This window comes from Cupressus sempervirens, chromosome 9 (assembly GCF_028749045.1).
Source record: "Cupressus sempervirens isolate cs-2001-9-10 chromosome 9, ASM2874904v1, whole genome shotgun sequence".
Taxonomy (NCBI): domain Eukaryota; kingdom Viridiplantae; phylum Streptophyta; class Pinopsida; order Cupressales; family Cupressaceae; genus Cupressus; species Cupressus sempervirens.
In genome coordinates this window covers 819504770-819521574 of record NC_143126.1, presented here as the reverse complement: position 1 = coordinate 819521574, position 16805 = coordinate 819504770, and the positions used below count along the sequence as shown (strand labels likewise).

The window sequence follows — 16805 nt, the reverse complement described above, 5'->3', positions numbered from 1 at the left end:
ATAGAGCAGCTAAATCCCCAACGAATTCCTACCTATGGACTCTCTCTTAGATCATCTTCTTGGACCAGTGAGGCTTGGTAGTGGTTGCCATTGTATAGTACATCTGTTCAACAATTTTGAAGTTGATCCAATGGTGAGCCCTCATCTAGCATCAAGGTTTCACATGAAGATCTTCCATGACAACAAGGTTTCAACATAATTGGAATCTCAATCCTTCTTCACATGAAGGGGATATTCACAATTTTTGAGTTTTAGCAACTAAACTGGTAGTAAAAAAAATTTCAAAAACATACTAAAGATCAACTTAAAGAACATGTAAGAGTCTTGATTTCTTCTCTCAAATATATGATGTCGTATTTCTTTCTTAATGTTGGTTTTCTTTGTAGCAATGAATCGCCAAGAGAATGACCTTCAATGAGAGACCTGGCTAGGACATTGAAGAACCTCAAGGAATCATTGATAGGAGGTCCAACTGCTTCTAATTTAACACCAACTATATCAAAGCTCCTAGGCAATACCAATGCCACGAAACCATTGGCCTCTACTAGTCAAGGTTCTTCATTTTACCTTATGACTTCCTTGAAACCTTTGTACAGAGTTAATCTACATGAAAACTCACATATTAAAATTCTATTTCTAAAACTATCACAAGAAACACATTAGTATTTGTTAAACATAATTAAATCAAATGCTTAAGAGAAATTTTCATGAACCATCAAGAATTTTAAAAAGCACAATCCTTTTTATCCCAAATATTGTCATAAATAATGTATATATGACAACTGCAAAAAGCTTTATTTATGAACGAAGTAGCTAGCAATGTGAGATGACAGAATTATACAAATTAAATTCAATTGCATATCCCAGATTAAAGAGCAAAGGGAATTGTTACATTAAGTACCATGGTAGATTCAAAAATAAAAACACCATCAAACATACCTTTATTCTTGTGGCATTCCAGAATGAATGTAGATTGATGGAAAGTTGCACTCCACAAGAAGCTTGTTCAGCTCTATAGCTCTATTAACAGTGTTGAAAAATATCACAACTTGATTGAAGTCCAGTGCATCAAATAGATCATTCAGCATCTGATTCTTCTCCAGCTCACTCAATTTGATGTAGTGTTGGAAGAATCTCAAGACATAAATACCAGACACAACAAAAGAGAGAATGGTTTGCTATTTTATCAGACATTATTAAACTCAAATAAATTCAATACCTAAACTAAACCATGAAGTGTCAATTTTGCCTCATCATCAATGTATATCTCCATAGGCTATAAACGGAAACAAATGTGTGTAACATTAGGTGGTGTGATCACCATCAAGAGCCAATAATGCCACAACAATCCCCTCATTGATCCAAGGAGTACATGTTGAATGAAAAGTACTGAAAAGGTTCAACTAGCGGCTTTGTGGTCCAATATACCATCCCTAAATTTTGAATTTAATACTTTGCTATATCATTGAATTAATTATTTGTATTTTTGTTACAAAACCAATAACAGAGGCCACATGTAACCCATGTCTCCACCATGTACAATGAACGAAAGTTGGCTACCAGAGAAAATGCAGCTCTGCACTACCTCTAAGGTAGCTCCATTCTTGCAAATGCAAAGAAAAGGATTTAGGTAACGTGCAATCCCAACTTTGGAATTATAATAAAACTATGGTAGTCCAGTATTGATGATCGATGATGAGAAAGCAGAAGAAAACAAGGGCTTGGCTAAGAAATAGAGAATTTTAGGGAAACATGAATCACCTTTGCAAATGTGTGCTACCAACTTATGGCCAAAACATGAATCACCTTTGCAAGGGTTAAATAAACATCTTAAGATCAATACTACAGAAATAAGCATAACTAGTATTCCACCTAAATAAAGCCAATTTAAATGAACTAACTAGTTTCCCCAATCATTAAAGAAATATGTAATGTAGGATTAAATAGGTCAACTTATACAAAAGACATTACATCTTGCATGAATCTCTTGCAGATAGGCTGAATCTCCTTGCTCAGAGTGGCAGAGAACATCATAACTTGCTTGTCATGAGGGGTCATCTTGAAAATCTTCTAGACATCTCTCTGCATGTCTACAACATTAAAAAAAATCAAAAACCATACTAAATAGACTATGTAATCAGAATCTATTTAAAAAGATATTTACTGACATACCAAGTGATTCCAATGTTCTATCACACTCATCAAGGATAAAATGTTTGACATTTTTGAGACTCAAATCTTTTTCCCTTGCTAGAGTAAGTATCCTTCTAGGAGTACCCACCACTATGCGTGGACACTCATTTTTTAGCAATGCTTTATGGAATTTAATGTTTACCCCTCATTTTTTAGCAATGCTTTATGGACTTTAATGTTTACCCCTCAAGTTTGTTAAATAAGTGATAAATCTCTCAAATTCATGGCATATCTACAATATAAAACAGAAATGGTAAGAAACCATTATTAATGGGGATCCTTATACAAACCTTCAGATGGTGTCGTGTCCTTATCAAAACCTTCTAAATTGTCAAACAAATGGGGATCCAATGGATTACTAGGGGAATGCCATCTAGAAAAAATTATATTAGAATTCCAATGAAACTAGAAGTAACAAGTACATCTCTAACATATAGTAGACCAGGCAACTATTCCTCTGAACAAAAAATACCATCCATTCTTAGAGATTCAATATTAAACTTTTCAATGGCAGAAAATATACTCTTGGACATATTCAGTGTTCCAGCCTCTGATGGTGTGTTGTAGTATTTTCCCTTGCAATTTCCTCATCTCCAATTTTATGATCTTTGAAATGTAATAATCAATAATGAAGGAAATCAATGAGACACAACATTAAAGAAGCATAGCAAGCCAAAACTGCAAAGGTTGCAAAAAAAAAGGGTCTTTTCTTTGGGGAAAACCATTTGAATTACAATGCAGCTCTTCCATTCCCCTATCTACACTTTACTTTTTTCAAAGACAACTACTGAGAAAATTATAGCAACAAAATTCTAAATTAATATTAAAATGAAAGAATAGAAAACTACATCTTTATCATTTTGGTATTTGGTTATACTCATAGGGTTATGTGAGCACTAAAAATCATGGAGAACAACATCCATAAGTAATGAATCTAATGTCAAATATCGTGCCTTGGTAAATACTTTTAAAAGACATTACAGATTCACCAGTAAACTTACATCCATTATGGAAACTTGAACTTTTCGATTCTAAAATGCCATGGCAACATCAGGATTTTCCATGATAATCACCTCTTCTGGTGTGAGTCTTATTTGTTCTGCATAGAATAACCACACAAAATAAAAAAATCAAGATATCGAAATCAAGGCTTCCATGCATGATATTTCAGCGACAACAGTATATTCCTAAATCAAATAACACGCAAAAGAGGCTATGGAGTGTCTAAGGTAAACAAGACAGAGCTAATAATGATAAAAATATAAGTTATGATTGAGCCTTTCAAAGGTTCCCCATAACACAATCATCCTACGGCTCAAATATAGAGGTTATACTCATGATATTCTAAGACATTCAAATTCTTGATCTCAGACAATGTCTAGGTATTCTTCCTATTTCCTCAAAGGTGGTAAACACAGAGTATCAAAAGTTAATATTTTGAACTTCGAAACTAAAAATAATCTCATTTGGAAATATCAAGATCAGACAATAACCAAAAAAAAATCATCATCAGCTTCAAATGAAATGTAGAAACATTAAGAAAAGATATTCCTATTGCTGAAATGTGGACCCACTTGAGGCCAACATGCACAATTAAAGAATGTGATTAATAAAATAATGTATGTGACAACAAGAATATTTCTCAATCGCATGTTTGGCAATTATAAAGATATTGCTTTCACAATAACACTGAGTGATACATGGAAAGAGGGATAGATATTATTGATGGAGTATAAACTCTTTAATCACTTTACCTCAGAATTATTGAGTGTAACTTTGAGTTCGCAGGAAACCTTACCAATGATGTAATGACTGGATAGATATCTTCAATAATCATTGGAAGTACCAAAGTGGTGCATAGGAAAGATACTTCTTGCAAAGACCTAAATGTTTCTGTGTGATATCCCAACAAGGGTTATATTATTCCTCAGACTTGGCAATTAAAAGCCTATGAGACCTAACGTGGGAAGTAGCAGATTGCCAACAATTTCATGATATCCACAATTGCATATTGGTGAATAATTTTATTCCCTATGCTTACAAGGGTCATTTCTCTAGAAGTCAAAATTAACTTGATTAAAGGATAAAAAATATTACCTTTCTTATGTCTCGTTGGTGTATTGATGCAATATAAAACATTTCCAGATTGTAAAATTTAATGGTAAGACATTCATATTGATGTTATGATGGATTGGCAGATAATTCAATATTGATGAGGATTAATTAATATCTTTTGTTGAAGATTTTGTATAGCTATACAATTCAATGTCAATGGTTGTTTGGAAAGATTGGCTAAATCTGAAGAAATTATCACTAAAATAGGTCAACTACCAAATTTAAGATGTGTAATAGATCCATATAGTGTTGACAACGAGCTCAGAATTTTGTGTATTGGCTAGGTTTTATCAAGGAGAAGATGAAAGTGGCTAATAACAGGAAGAGCCCTAGGGACTAGAAGGAGATGGGTCCTATTTTTTCCCTTGTATTTTAATAGAATTGTTGCTACAATTAAAATTGTGACTGTGCCTGTGGCAGCTCCTACCAGGCCAATGGACATTAGAGGAATTGCCATGTCCATGACAATATACATATTTTGTTGAGTGTAGACACATATTTATCAAGTCTTGAGATCAATTAAAGAATAAAATCAAGGAAAGTTGTGAACACAAAATCAAAGGCACCATAATGTGTAGGGAAAGATGTGTTTCTCTTCAGGAATTGGGCAATCACCACTGCTTTCTAAGGTTTTAAAAGAAGAATTCTAGCCTACATATTATATGCTCTCAAATCATATATAACTTGTTATAAATTCATTCTAAAAAAAAAAATAAGACTAAGGGTAAATGTTCTTTTTAAATTGTAGATCAATCTCAAAACATAGACATTTGCACTATGACATTCAACCGAATATATAAGACATGTTATTGGAATGGTTAAACCTTGCATAAAAATTGACAATTTGTGCACACATTTCCAAGTCTAATTCAAAATAGGACACCAATTGTGAGTGCAAGTGCACTCGATTTTCTACTCATTATGCCAAAATGTAAGTTGAATAGTTTTCTCCTACCATTAATTGGAACTACCATTGAAAAAATGAATTGTGAAGAGGTATTGCAGTACTTCAACTTTTTGCAATTTTTTTCATCATAAAGATTTCAGATCATGCTACACATCTCTATGAATAATAGAAACTACAAGGTTTTGGTGTCTGAGGCGTGGAGGTTTGAACTACCTATTTCAAATTTCAATAAAAATATAGAAGATTGAAACACCAAACTCTGATCTATGACCTACTTAGTCATTTTAGGAATGACCCAATCAGGTCAATGATCTATCATTGTGGGTAATCTTTATCCCTTTTCCCACAAAATGAAAAGTGCATGAACTATCATCCAATTATCACAAAATTGATAGAGGATATTGATGATTTGCATTACAGGGATAGGGGTCAAGTTTTCTATATACTTCTTTATTATCAACATGAATGCCTAATGAGCAATATCGAAAGCCTAATTATGATTGTCTAGACAAAATCAATGTGTTTCCAAATAGGTTTAGTAGGAGAGGGGTGTTGGGATGCCCCTTTCTTCTTACTTATTTTCTTTTTGAAAAACTAAGAAAGAACCATGAAGATAGATGTTTGATGTTGTACAATCCCCATACAAGATCCTTTCACTACTACCTTCAAGTTGGGCAAGTCACACTAGAAATTAATACGATTTCTCATCATGAAGTGGTTTTAGTTGATGTTCAAGATAGAAATTGATGCAAAGGGAATGGTGGTGGTATCAAATACACAAGTAGACTTAATAAATTTTAGAGGTTTAGGCACTCTAGCCTACCCAAACCCTTGAGTGTTTCAAAAGAACTTGACTTTAACAAGGCTATTCCCCAAGGATCCTAAGAGATGTAATTGAGTTGTTAGTCTTCACTTTGCTTTTTTTCAATGTCTTCTAGTATCCCAACACAATCCTAGGCTCCTGCTTCACAAGGTCTTCTCAAAATGAACCCTAAAAGATCAATATTCTACCCACTAACCCTACTGCATACTTGAAATGTAAATAATCCTACCTTTTCTCAAGACACTTGGAAATATAATGATATTTTGCAGATACCCTTTACAGATTTCCTCAACATATCAAAAGCTTTTATATGACTTCTTTGGACCAACCCCACTATCTATAACAGATGCCCTGTTTTAATACACAAAATCAGCTAATCTAACAAAGGAAGTACAAGAAAGATCCCTCCTAATGACTCCAACTCCTAGATAGTACTTAGTTATGTCTTGAGATGATCAAATCCCAAAGGAATTAGGCTCCAGTACCCTACAAATGCAAAACCCCAAATTTGTCTTCAAAACCCTTACTCCTTAGGGCCTTCTCAAAGTTCGGTTTCCACACAAGCCTATACTCAATTGGTAATAAAATCACCTTCTATCCAACATGATAATAGGTCTTCAAACATAAAATATGTTCCTTGATAAACCAAAGCAGCCACTGTTATACTTCAGAACTCAATTTCATTGCAATTTTCCACCATTCTTCCTACACTCGGCTTCTCTCCAATCAATGTTGCATATGCAATATTAGTTAGTCTATAATACAAGTTATAAACTATCATTCCATGAATATTTGGCTTGAATATACAATAACTGGTATAACTACAACTGGAGTGACAACAATCTTAGTATAATGTGAAAAACATCAGCTAGCAATATATGAGAATATCCTATCAATGCATTTGGAAATCCAAATTGATCTGAGATTCAAAAGATGGAACTCGAATTGCAAGAATGTAATGGTTTTTTATTTTTGTTCTCTTCCCCAGTCCGTACACCCAATAGTCCCCTTTATAACATGGACTCTTTCCAATTTATAAGACTCTAAATAACTGATTCCAACCAACTATCATCTTTGAGATGGAAGGTTTAAAATTTTAAACAAAACAACTTAACATTTTCCCTCGATTTTGAACTAGGCATTATTTATTTGAATATTTGAATTTAAAATTTAAATCGGCTTATTAAACATTAAATCCCTTTTCTCATTATTAAAGTCTTTCCCCTAGTTTCCTAATATCCCTACTAGACTCGTCCTCAACCTATCCTAAAATCCTAGAGACCTTATTAAGAACATTATTGAAACTTGGACAGCATTGGTCGACTTACAAATTGATTGAAGAATGCATTATGTTAATAACATTATAGGTGCCAAGATCCTCCATTTGACCTGTTGTCCTAGTTTGTACATTCCATCCTTCGGATTTGCTTTGAAGGTCTTGAAAGTTTGCCTAGTCTTCTTCTCCAAATTGATTGTGTGAGATGCTCCTACACTAGAAATACAACTAGTGTTGAAGTAGAAGAATGGCTAAAAATTGAAAAGTATTTGGTGTCTGATGATGAGGATGAGGGGGAGGATTCACATAATCCTACCTGCACCTCCACTACACATTAATACAAGTTTCGTTGAAGCAGAATGGCTTGATATTGAAAAGTATCTTATGTTTGATGAGGAGGATGGATATAATCCCTCTCTACCTACACCTCCATCTCCACTATAAATTATAAGTGTTGCTAAATCAGCTGCAGTTCGTGACATAAATTTGAGTTTCTATTCTATGGTTTGTATAAATATTTCAATACATTGATTATATGTCAATATCCATTGCACTTACCTATACACATACCCAAATACTATCACTAATATAGTCAGACCCAAAGGACTTTCCGTCTAAAATAATTTTTGTATTAGTGTAACCCATATGTTTTCTAAAATAAGTTATTTCTAATGCATTATGTTTTAGATCCCATTAATTTTTTGGGCATGCTATCATAATATGGGAATCTTTTTGCAAAGACGAGTTTTTTTATAAAGAACAGCATTTGAAGCCATTGTTGAACCAAGGTTCACAAAGTTCAACATAATTAGATAGTTTGAACGGTTCAAATAATTCAATAAATCTGAGTTTAGATTCAGAAGATTGGTGAGTTTAAATTTTTGAGAGTTTCATAATTACTCAAAAACTACCATGTTTCAAAAAATAATAGAAAGATGCTCAACACGTCCAATACTAGTAATTTGGCAATAGACCCTGAACTGAAGGAGACATCAAATTTGGAAAATAGTTTGGTAAAGGTGGATCAAACTTGCAACTAGTTGCAATAAGGCTTGATACAACACCTACAAATGCTCCATGAATGACCATCTCTGATATTCAAGAAAAGATTCAAGTTATAAATGAAATATTCAAGTGCATGTTGAGCAATGACATTACACATAAAAAGGGACAAGATATCTTACCCGATATGCCCCACTCAAATAGATAGATGAGAATTTTAAAAGGCCTTGACTCAAGATAACGAGGGAAAATAGTTTTGTTCAATGTGATGAAAATATTTGCAAAAGATTTGTACACAATACAATTTCCCATGATCCAAAAAAATATAGTGGATAGATTATAAAAGATGTATTTAATAAACAATGTGGTCTCACCTTATCATGCATCTTGAAATCGATAATATAAACACATTCTACTAAAAGAGAACACTACTGCAAAACCAAAATAATAAAAAGTAATCATAAAAAGAGAAACAATTACATGGAAGATGAACACCTAGGGAGAAGATTCTTCTTACAAGGCTAACAAAACATTCTCAACTATTAGGTACATCTAAATTCTTGAGGCATACGTTCACTAAAGTTGTTGTCTTGATCATAACAACAACAAGAATTATCCATTTCTTCTTCAAAGATTCTATCTTGAATTATTTTTTCTTTCTCAGAAATTCTATCTCTGAATTATCCATTAATTGTTGCTAAGATTTTCCTTACTCTATTATTGGGAAAATAATTTTTCCTCCTTTTCTTCTACCCATTAACACTTTTAGACACTTATTAAATAAATTTGTTGGTTAAAAAATAGATATGCAAGCATATCAGTACATTGAGGACACACAATGGGAGAAAGTTCACCTCAATGGTATTCACCAACTTTTCAAATCAACAAGGAATCCATCAACAGTGTACAACACCATGCACTCCACAATAGAATGGAGTGATCAAACACATAAATAGGAAAAAATTTCAAATGGCTAAGTGTATAATGCATATCCAAAATGTACCATACCGTTACTGGGCAAAAGCAGTACAAACTACTATACACATTCTCAATTGATGTCCTAGTGAGTGTTTTCAAAATACTATTCCTAAAGAGTTTGGAAAGGTCTTAAGCCTGCCATTGATTATTTTTGTATTTTTGTGTCTATTTATTTTGCACTAGTTAAACATAACACTGAAGATAAACTAGATGTAAAAAGTTATAATTTCAACTTTGTTGTCTATAGTGAAAAATCAAAAGCATATTGTTTAATTGATGTCACTACTAATAAATTAGTTGTTAGTAGAAATGTAATTGTTCATTAAAGAAAAGAAATCCTACTTTGTAGATGATGATTCATGAAAGAGTTTGTAAGTGCAGAAGATGATTCATCAAGTAGCCAACATTTAGAGTCTGGTGATGACAATAATGAGGATAAACCACAACTCCCCTTAGATACAATAAGTTCTCCTCCAAGTCAATCTTTTGACTATCCACGAGAAATGCCCTGAACTCGTCTAAAATGGTTTGATAAAATCATCAAGGATGTGAAAGAAGATGGAAAAAAATGCTCAAATAAGACAAGTTGCAGAAGGAAATAGCCAAATTTGTTGAGCATGCAAATTTTGCCTGAATTCTAAAATTTAAACCAACCCAATTTAAACAAGTGTCTGGGTAAACCAAAATGGGAAGCTGCTATGAAAGTAGAACTTGATGCCTTGACAGAGAACAACACATGGAAGCTTTGTGAATTATCTCATGCAAAGAAGCCTACTAGTGGAAAATAAGCACACAATGTGAAATATAAATCAAATAGGCCCATTAACAAGTTCAAAGCTTCACTTGTTGCGAAAGGATATGCATAAGAAGGCTTAGGCTATGAGGAGACATATGCCTTTGTAGCCAAAATGATACCTTGTTTCATCTTTTGCAACCAAATTTGGGTGGCCTTTGTGATACATGGATGTAAAACTTTCATTCTTAAATGGTAACGTAAATGAAGAGGTCTACATGCTCCCACCATAGGAGTTTCAATAGCAAGGAACGGAAATCTATTTTGTATGTTAATAAAGCCCTTGTATGGACTAAAGCAATCTCCTAGAGCTCGGTATATTTAAGATTTGCACTCATTTTCAAAACTTTGGATTTAGAAAAAGTCTTTTAGATCCTAATATCTATGTCCAAGTTTTAAATGAGCTTCATTGTTCTCATTATATATGTGGATGACCTAGTGCAACCCAGCTTCATATGATCTTTTTTTGGTATTAGAATGATAGATCTTGGGCTCCATTATTGTCTAGGTGTATAATTTTGGCAAGGTAGTTCTATGGTTTTCATTTCTCATGCTAGGTATGCCAAAACACTTATGGAAAAGTTTTCAATGCTTGATTGTAATCATCTTGCTACACCAACAGAAGTTGAATTAAAGTTTCTTATCCATTCAAAGTGCTCTCTAGTTGATACAATCAGTTAGACACAATTTTTAGGTAGTTTGATCTACCTTACTACAATGAAGAGAGGCCTATGTTTTGCAATTGGCTACTTGTCCTATTCATGTGTAATCCAAAGACAAAAGACTGGCTTCCAGAAAGAAAAAAAAGCTTTGAAATTATCAAAGGTACCCCCTACCATGGTATATTGTATCAACACACGGATGACTCTCACTTAAAGAGTTGTACAAATGCAAATTGGGTAGGTTACATTGATGATTGTCAATTGACTACTAGATATATGTTCTCACTTCCTTCTAGAGCTATTTCTTGCTATAACAAATTACAACAGATTGTCAAACTATCATCTATAGAAGGTAAATATAAAGCAACATGTAGTACAGGTTGTGAATATGTTTGGTTATGTCAAGTTCTCTATGATCTTCATGTAGATAACAATGAGCTTGCACTGATTCTTTGTCATAACCAAAGCTTTTTGGTGCAAGAGCGTTTTAGGATCCATTGAGACCTCATTGGTACAATTGTCATGTTTAGTTTTAATAGCTTGTAATAAGATCATTTTGATAAGTAATGAGACCATTGAAGGTCCAAAGACAATTTGTGAGTGTAGAGATTTGGAGACAAACATTTGGAGGGGTTGCTTTGTAAAAGTGGCCTAATTGGGATAGTTATAAAGGTTGCAAGGTATTGGTTCTGGGTGATTGTCTAAAGTACCTCTATTTGATTTTTAGATATATTTTGTATCTCTAAAATGGGTATCTAAAATTGCAATTTTTTTTCCAAGTATTTAGGAAGGATTTTGAGTAAATTCAAAGTCCTCGTTTAGGAGGACTAGTAGGATTAAGGCCTACTTTGAGCAATTTGGGTCTTGGGGTTAGAACCCTAGAAATGATAGAGTGTAGAAATTTGTGACAAGTTGTTTTAAATGTGTTGAGATCTTTGAAAGTGCTGGGAAGACCATTGAAGTTGGAAACCCTAAGTGAGGGTATTGGATGAAACCCAGTGAAAGTGGAAGGTAGGTGTAGATTGGGAGATCAAAGATCTAATTACAAAAAGATTGTTTATTGTCCATTGTCAATTGGTCAAGACCAATAACCTCTACATCACTTTCTCAAGATGCTTAAGCATTCAGTGTATCCTAGTTGTACCAAACATATTGGATTTCATTATCATTATATTTGATAGCTTACATGCAACAATGTTGTCTGTCTTCAATATGGTCTCATCAAAGAATAAGTTGCTAACATAATGACAAAGCCACTCAGTCAATTAAAATTTGTCAACTTTAGGGATAACTTTGGAATTCTTCCAGGTTCTAGCATGTCAGGAAGCGAGTGACTCAATATATATTTTTTGTATTATGAAAGTGCTATCTTTACATTCTCATTAGAAAAGTTCTTATGTGTATCTGTGATTGTTGTAATGACAAAACCTATTGGGTTGTCATTAAGGGAGTTCATTGGTATATTTGCTAAATGTTCACACAATCAGTTTTAGGTTTGTTAATATAATGTGAGCTATTACAATTTCTTAGTTGTTCATTTTTGTGTTTGTTGACTTATTAACTTTCACGACAATGCCTAGATTTATTATTTCAGTTGATTTAGTGTTTGTATGAAGGGACTACTGGGCCTAGAAGGACATTTAAAGTAAATTGACTACATATCTAAAATTTTCTGAGTTCATATTTTAACTCTATCTTGTTTCAACATAATAATGGAAAAGGATTTCTAATTGATTTTTAGTTCTATTAAAGTAAAGCATATGTATTACTGCTATGTAAGTTTATAAACCTTCAAGAATATTTCAAAGCCTAATCTCAAAAGAACCTATTGAAGTAAACATAGAGTATAATGTCACATGAGTAGACATGAGAATCATCTTTATGGACTATCACACATCCCCTCCCCTTGCAAAAGTGGATGTTTGCAACTACCTATTTCAAGGAAAATACAAACTCACAATTCAAATTCAGTTCTAAACCTATTGGTTTATTAGTGTCTTATATTGGAAATTATTATGCAATATGTTAAAGATAAATTTCATGATTCTTTCACTAGGGAAGTGATTAAAATAGATTAGGTATATGACTCAACTCTTATTGGACAGAAGACTTGTTTGCACAGCCACTGCATTGCATTTTTTGTAGAAGTTGATGAAAGCCAACTTCACAGTGCGCCAAGATCACCTACATGCAAATAACCTGTCGAAGAGAAACTGAAGAAGGAAGGAACCAGAGCTTGAAGCAACAAAGAGAAATTACATTGCAACAATGAGAAATGAAATTGTTGTACAAAAATGCAAAGGGAGAGCTTGTTTATAAAGGCCTCTAGGAAGTTTGTAGAACAAGCTTAGAAAGTGCTAGAAAGTGCTAGGAGATAAGAATGACAACTAAGAATACGTCCATAAAAGGTGAGATATCCTCGATCAAGGTGAGAGGATAAGTATGACTAGATAGGAACAAACTCCCATGTTGTCAACAACTCATCAAGTACAACTATTAAATAAATGCATTAACCTAAGTAAACTTAAGTAAAAGAATAAATAATTATTTAATAAATAAATATTTATTCTTGTACTATGTAACTATAGTAGCCAATGAATTGTTTATCACTTCTTCAAAATTAAATGTTGTTAATCTATACAAAATTTAGATCTCAAACTGTAGACTTAATTTCTCCTCCTTAAGTGTATGTTAAACTAAATTGAGAAAACTATATACATATTTCTTTCTACATATGATAATTTGAAACAAATTACTTGAAAATGTACCTCATTCACTTGTGATTGATAAAATTATTAGTGGTTCTCAGGTAATCATGTTATCCTCTCAATCAAACATTAATTAAAATTGATAATTTGTGTCAATTTTTTTTATTTGATTCATAAATACTGAAACTCCATTTTACATGTCAAATTTTGAAGTTCGTTCTCTATGGGATGATGGCTGATGAGGATATGCACAAACAATGAAAGTATTTTTGTCTTGTGTTATTTTTTTTGTTGTTATTTAAATTTTATATGTTACTCTTTCATTTTTTATTTTTTATTTTTGCATTAAGATGTACAATACTATTGGATGTTTCTTAATCTTAATAGTTTTTCTTTTCACAACAAATCTTGTATTGTTTGTTGGATTTCTCTCTAAAAGTCACTAATTACTGACTTCCCATTAAGAATAATTACATGTGCTTTATTTTTTAGCATTTCTTAATCAACCATCATAATCATTATTTCAAATCCTAAACTTATTTTCTACTTTTAGGTTGTGAGTACATATATATTTATAATTTTTATATGTTTTTCATTGACCTACCAAAGTGGACCCCCCCCCCCCCCCCCCGACCCCCAAAAAAATTGTCATACCAATAATACTCAAATCCAAATTGGTAACTTAGATTGTATGCTTATCAAATTATTAGCTATAATTATTATTTTATTTTTTGGTGAGACTTGATATTTATATTAATAATAGCTAGTTTAAGGCTCTGGGAGGAAAGAAGCATAGAGAAAACCTTTGTTCCTTGCCTAAAAAATTAGAAAATATTAGTAGGAATATAAATCTACAAGATGAAGCATTGCTTTGATATTTATAAATGCTCTAAAAAAGCATAGAATATAAACCCACCAAAGACCTAAACATAGAATATCCCTCACAACATAATGAACCAATAATAGAAAAACCCAAATGTCCAACCCCAAAGACTAACATTATAATAGTTGCATTTTAATAATCATCTGTCTAGCAGAATGAGAATATATCTATGTGACCACCACCATTCAGGTATTGAGATAAGAAAACAAGCATTAGTAAAAGTTGAAGAATGATTACAATCAACCTTATCAAATAGTGACATTCGTCAATCTAGATATTAGATACAAATTTGGAACAGTCGGGTGTTGTTCTCATTGATTTCATTCAACACCCATATAAATCAATTGAGAAGTAGCTTACACAGTAGTAGATAACATAAAAAGCTAAGGTTTTCACCAAGATGTAGTATAATCCACATACTAGAGCTTCCAAGTTTTATTTCTGCCATTTCCATAATGATATTGTCAGAGCCAAATTCAAAGAATCACAACACAATAGATGTTGAAGGAGATTAAAAAATGTTGCTTCTCAATGAGATTGAAAAATCCATGACCATTTGTAGATGAAAACCCACAGAAATGAATACCCACAAAAATATGCAATATATATCACTAGTTGATTAAAGAGCCTCCATTTTTAACATAAGCATTAGCACCCTCAACAACTAATCTTAACAACCTTTTCAAGACTAAAAATAGAGGTTAGGGGGATTTTTTTAATATTCTCATATTTCTTTCCCTCCAAATGGCTCATATTAATGAGGTTGGAATACACTTCCCAAGGGACTAAGGAAACAAAATAGGCCAAGATTGAAATAGATCCCATAAATTATTTGGGAGAGGCATTAAAAGAAGAAGCTTCTACATAACAAAGTGCCAACACTACTAAGAAAAAGGGAAATTTAGAAAAAGATGGTCAACTATTTCAACCTCATCATTGCATTGAACACATAGGAATGCATTTGTAATGTTCAACCTTTCCAATCTATCACCTGTTAAGGTTAATTTTTCAATGCCAACCAAGAGAAACAACTAGCCTAGAAAACACAACATTATCCAACAAAAATAATGAGCTCGATGTTTTCTCTTAATGGTTTGATTGTGTTGAATCACCATGCAGCCATAGTTTACTAAATACTTACAATCCTTAAGGGCTTTTATCATCTCTTTACAATTCTATGTAGACGCTTAAAATTGTCCCAAACACTATATTAATTCATCTAATATTTCCTTTGACATTATAATTAATTATTTAAATAATTATATTCGTCATATTCTTCTACTTATTTAATTAAATTTATTTAATTAAATAGGTTCGTTTGTCCTAATGTATTTGAATTTAATTTAAATACTTCCCCTCTAATGTATTGAATTTATTTAATGCATAGTGCTCCATAAATCGCCTTTTAAATGAATTTTAATTTATTTAAGTCACTTTGCTTTATTAAATTATTTAACCCTATGATTATTTAACTTAATCCTAATCCCATCCTAAAACCTAGTCTACACCCATCACTCTCATCCTTCTAAGCCTACCCACTACTTAATCCTACTTTATTATCCTTAACATATTTAAATCACCTTTTTAGCTCCTAAGTGTTTGCTCACACATGTGTGAGAAGCTTATGATCCAATAAAGCTTCCACTTTATTTACACCTCTTACACCTTTGTCACTCACTCCTTCCCCCAAGGTTGCTTAGACATGTGTGAGCACACCTTGAGCCTCTCAATCATAAAGACTCTTTTTGACTTTTGCATGGCTTGTCCTTAAGCTCATGTGTCTCCCTTGTGACACCTATGTGGATGCCACATAGATGCCACCTCCCCAAGGCCTCTCTCAAACCTATAAATAGAGCTCTTGTCTCAAGCATTTTTCATCTCCCTCATTTGCATTGTTATCATGTTAGTTTAGAATTAGAGCTTTGTAGTGATCTTGGTGATTTTATGCATTGTTAGTAACCCCTTGGTAGTTGTTAGATTTCATTTCATTTTTATTGTTAATCTAGTTTTATTTCTTGCATCCACATTGATATACTTTGAGTGCTTTCAAGCATGATTGCTTCCATAGCCATTGCTTGATGTATTCTCCATTCATCTTAGTATAGTCTCATTATCATTGCATATCATTTATCAATCATCGGGATTCATAGTTGTGTTTGGGAGAGCACATCCACATCCCTCATACTTAAGCACACCATTTTAATCTTTGATATGCACATGCTACTAATGTTTACTTGTTTATGCGTGCTCTCGATAGGTTAGGTTTTCACACATACATTCTACTAGAAATGAGTGAATTGAAAAATGTAGCCTCATTAGGGAGGATAGGAAGGTTAGTAAAATATTTCCATATCACTTTACCTAAAAGTAAATCATTTGCAGATATATAATCATCCACCTTAGATCCCCAACAATTAATGGTGATGAAGCTTACATCCCTAAGTACCACATTAGAAGTGAAAGGT

At 32.7% G+C, this 16805-nt stretch overlaps 1 pseudogene; it reads right to left on the bottom strand.

Annotated features, from left to right (window-relative positions):
- Positions 1-941: 941 nt before the first annotated feature.
- LOC149541208 (DEAD-box ATP-dependent RNA helicase 15-like) overlaps positions 942-16805 on the bottom strand; it is a 32105-nt pseudogene continuing 16241 nt past the window's right edge.